Source organism: Schistocerca cancellata, chromosome 3 (assembly GCF_023864275.1).
Source record: "Schistocerca cancellata isolate TAMUIC-IGC-003103 chromosome 3, iqSchCanc2.1, whole genome shotgun sequence".
NCBI classification, from domain to species: domain Eukaryota; kingdom Metazoa; phylum Arthropoda; class Insecta; order Orthoptera; family Acrididae; genus Schistocerca; species Schistocerca cancellata.
Window position 1 is genome coordinate 175,171,047 of NC_064628.1, and position 5,077 is coordinate 175,176,123.

The 5,077-nt window shown below is 52.0% G+C and overlaps 1 non-coding gene across 1 annotated transcript; it reads left to right on the forward strand.

Annotated features, from left to right (window-relative positions):
* Positions 1-221: 221 nt before the first annotated feature.
* On the forward strand, positions 222-296 carry Trnal-caa (transfer RNA leucine (anticodon CAA)). Its single transcript has one exon. It is a non-coding gene; the product is annotated as a tRNA-Leu (tRNA).
* The last annotated feature ends 4,781 nt before the right edge of the window (positions 297-5,077 follow it).

Here is a 5,077-nt window from a genome sequence, read left to right on the forward strand (position 1 = left end):
TTAATCTGCAAGGAAGTTTCATATCAGCGCACACTCCGCTGCAGAGTGAAAATCTCATTCTAGAAACTTCCCTCAGGCTGTGGCTAAGCCATGTCTCCGCAATATCCTTTCCCTTAAGGAGTGCTAATTCTGCAAGGTTCGTAGGAGAGCTTCTGTAAAGTTTGGAAGGTAAGAGACGAGGTACTGGCAGAAGTAAAGCTGTGAGTACCGGGCGTGAGTCGTGCTTCGGTGGCTCAGTTGGTAGAGCACTTGCCCGCAAAAGGCAAAGGTCCCGAGTTCGAGTCTCGGTCGGGCACACAGTTTTCATCTGCCAGGAAGTTTCATATTAGCGCACACTCCGCTGCAGAGTGAAAATCTCTTTCTAGAAACATCCCCCAGGCTGTGTCTAAGCCATGTCTACGCAATATCTTTCAGGAGTCCTAGTTCTGCAAGGTTCGCAGGAGAGCTTCTGTAAAATTTGGAAGGTAGGAGACGAGGTACTGGCAGAAGGAAAGCTGTGAGTACCGGGTGTGAGTCGTGCTTCGGTAGCTAGCTCAGTTGGTAGAGCACTTGCTCGCGAATGCCAAAGGTCCCGAGTTCGAGTCTCGGTCGGGGACACAGTTTTAATCTGCCAGGAAGTTTCATATCAGCGCACACTCCGCTGCAGAGCGCGCGGAGTGTTTTGTTTACTTCGTCGTCACAGCGCTTCTCAGTCGAACAAGCTCTAAAGGCCAACTCTTACAGGAAGAACAGTCTTAAGTTCACCTTCTCAAATGAATACGCACGACTTAAAGCACTGGCCGTCGAACGCTTCTTACGCGAAGACGTAAAGATCCCCCGTGACGAACTCATCGGCATACACCTATCGATCATTAGCAGCGTCGTTTATGTTAAGATAACTTCCGACGCTGCCTGCAATGAGATCATTCAAAGGACGCGACATGGACTAAAATTTCGGCACTCCGACGGAAACGTCGGGCCTGTGGATGTCGACCATGCAGGACTTGGCCTTCGGACGATCCGTGTATTCGAACTGCCTTTCGAGGTGAATGAAGATGAAGTCATCGCGGCGCTAAGCCCTTTCGGAAAAGTCCAGAGCCACGTAGCCGAGACATGGGCACAGTTTACGACGTATCCGGTGCTTAATGGTGTGAGACAAGTCCGAATCGATCTCAAACGGCACGTTCCATCGTACATTTCTATCGGCGGCTGCCGTGCGGTGGTCATTTACGACGGACAACCTCGAACATGTTCCGGTTGTGGCAAAGAAGGCCACGTCCGTAATGCATGCCTGCAACGCCGCATCACACAACTAAGGCACGACGACACGAACACCGACAGAACCACAACCACCCTTCCAGTCACCTATGCGGCGACACTGCACGTCCAGCCCTCACAAGACGCCATTCATGAGCGTCTCTCTGGTCCGATACACCCGGAGGCGTCCCAGCACCTTGACGCCGGCGACGCCGCCCGTGAACATGTCCAACAGCCGGACAAGCCCACGCTAGAAGATCGCAAGGATACCAACGAGACTGTTCTGGAGGATGACGACCGCGTCATAACACCCGCGTCTTTTGTACCGGAACGACGTGAATCTCTTCCTTCTTCAGACACCGAAACTCATTGCCGAAAGCAGAAGTCGCCCAAACGACGAAAAAAACGTCGACAGAATCGACCATTGAGCCCCCTCCACAGGACGAAGGGCACATCACTCTGACGGAGAACACGATAACACTTTCTCCTCTGCCACGGAGACGCGTCATCCGCAAGACGGTGAACCGTCCAACAGAGATCGTGCGCAAGTCCCGCGCCCAGAAGCTATGGAACATAGCACGCCTGTTGTCACCGACGCAATTGAGCCGACTCGGCCAGCGCTGCCACCTCTCGCCGATGTCAAACCTGTCGGACATTTTTCATGGGCGGGTGACACGCATTTCCCACCTCCATCCGATGCGGAAATGAGATCTGTTCCTTCGTTAGACCAACACTAAAATGGGGGAACTTTCTACGGCGACTCTTGCGACTTCTATGGACTTCACGCATCCACCACGACAATATTCACCAGCTACGAACCTATCGGCAGCATGGATCTCCCATCAGGCGTACCGAATAGCTACTATCAATACTAATATTATCGGCTCCCACGTTAAACTTCAACTTCTCCGTGACACGCTAAGAGCAGCGGACATCGACATCGCCCTGTTACAAGAACTGAGGACAGCAACTTGGACTGGGTGTTATGGATATAAGACGTACGCCGCTCCTGCAGCTATGGAACACACAGGCGCAGCCATCCTCCTACGAGAAGGGATCGCAGTTTCCGATGTTGTATATCTCCCAACGGCGCGAGGGGTGGCCATAACGGTTGAAGGACTCAAAATCATAAATCTCTACGCCCCATCGGGCACTGATAAACGGAGGGATCGCTCCCAGTTCTACGCAGAAGATATCACGCCTTTATTCCTCGGCCGATACGATCACCTCATCTTAGGTGGAGATTTCAACTGTGTTCTCGAGCGCACAGACCAATACCCACATTTCACCACATGTCCGGAACTTCGCATCCTCGTCCGCCGTCTTCGTCTCCTCGATACTTGGCGAATGGTACATGGCGACCGCTCGGGGTATACACACATCACTAGCCACTCCGCCAGCCTACTTGATAGAATATACATCTCTGACGCTCTGAAATCGGTTCTCCTCGACGCGGAACGTTGGCCGTCTGCCTTTTCGGATCATGACATCTACATCTGTACCATGAACCTACGTCGACAATCTATATGGCGCAGTGCAGGACCTTGGAAACTCCATGTCGCGCTACTGCAGGACCCTGAATGTCAACAACAGGTCACCGACACGTGGCACACCTGCGTTCAACGCATTATGCGTTACGAGACCACACTGCAGTGGTGGTTGCTGTGCGCCAAACCGGCCATCCGACGCACATTGACATACTATGGCAGAGCCAAAGCCCGGTGGAATCACCATACAACCGATTTCTACTATAGCGCTCTACGTGAACTCATGGATCATCCTCCCTCCCCGGATCGTCTAAAAGAAGCTCAACGCATCAAGGCAAAGATTTTAACCTTGACCAGATGCCGTGTAGAGGGAGCCATTGTACGAGCACGCAGTCGAGATAGTATTAACGGTGAAGAACCTTCTATGCATCATATTGTTCAAAATGTTCGTCGACACCGACAGGCTTTAATGACAACTTTAGACTTACCTGATGGACGACGGCTGACTTCGCAAGCTACCATTGAGGATGCATTCACAACGCACTATAGACTTTTCTATCAAGAAGTACCTGCCGGTGCAGAGGCCATTGCTGAGGTTGCCCAGGAGATACTTGGTACTCTCAACGCAGTAGCTGCAACCCTCTAGACTTCTGAAGTGACCACCGACGACGTCCAAGGCGCTGTGGCCAAAGGGTTTCTGAATCGATCTCCCGGCCCGGATGGTTTACCTCTCGAATTTTACAGAACCTTCCAAGATTTGATGATGCCACGATGGAGGGACATGTACAGGGAACTTTTGTCCGGCGCGGCGAATCCGCCACCAATGTTCATGGAAGGCTTACTTGTACCAGTCCCGAAACCCGCAGGAGGAACACGACTCGACAGTTATCGGCCGATCACGTTACTCAATTCCGACTTCAAGATTTTCACACTCCTTCTAGCAATGCGACTCAAACATGTCTTACGAGATATTGTTTCCCACGAACAAACATCCTTAGGCGGCGATCGTAAAATACAGACAGCCCTCAGTGAATATCGAGATGTGATCGCTGTGGCAACACACTCGCGACTGCCAGGCGCTTTAATCTCCATCGAATTCAAACAAGCCTTTGACCGCGTCAATCATGCATTCCTCAACGCAGTGATGGACCGAATGGCAATTCCCCCGACGTTCACGCAAGTGATTATGCGGCTCCTTCGTGGAGCAACGTCCAGACTTCTCGTCAACGGCAGACTTACAGAACCTATACGGATTGAACACTCAGTACGGCAGGGTTGCCCTTTGTCTACGGTGCTTTATGCCATTGCGATGGAACCACTCATTTGCGGATTACGGCGACGTTTGACAGGTATTCCACTTCGGGATCATATGTTCCGCTGTCGAGCTTACGCGGACGACTTGGCCCTCGTCGTACGTTCAGCGGCCGACGTACAAGCTGCGATGCAGTGGATTACCCGTTACAGTGCAGGGGCAGGGAGCGCCATGAACGTGGAAAAATCATGCGCCATGAAGATCGGCCGCGGCCTTACCGCAGACAGCGTAGTCCCATTTCAACTCGTGGACACTCTTCGCTAACTCGGATTGGTGTACACGCGAGACACTCGCCGCACCTCGGCGATCAATTCTCGGGCACTACTGCAACGCATCCGGGCCAACATACAAAATCACATACTACGCCCGCTGAATATGTGCCAGAGAGTTACTTTCGTCAATACCCAACTGGCAGCCCGGATACCCCATATAGCGCAGATTCTGCCCATCACTGCGACAATGGCGGCCAGGTTACAGGCGGATTTCGGCTATTTTATTTGTTCTGGACACATCTTCAAAGTCCAGTATGAAGCACTCACCTTACCGAAGCGGGACGGTGGCCTCGATCTGGTTAATGTGAGAGCCAGCACTACGGCACTTTACACCAATACTATGCTCCGTTTATGGAAAAGCCAAAATGTTAGTTTTACTGGAATGTTGAGCACTGAGCTCGCACCTGTTTCGAGACGCCCACCGACGTCTCTGGCACACATCCCACCTCCAATGTCACATATCGGCCGTTTCTTTTTGGAGTATAGCTACATATGCACCGAGCTCCCCAGGACCAGGAAGCCGACCACCCGCGACATCTATTGTCTTCTCCGAAAGTCTCCACCCCGCAACCCCGTCGAAAAACGTCACCCCCAGGTTTCATGGCCTACAGTTTGGAAAGCGATCCACCAACCGTATCACACCACTGACACCACCTCTATGTGGTACCTTCTCGTCAACGGCAAGTATACTACAAGACAGAAACTGCATCGCATCGCACTGGTGGACTCACCCCTGTGCCTCAAGTGCAATGTCGAAGATACAGATTTAC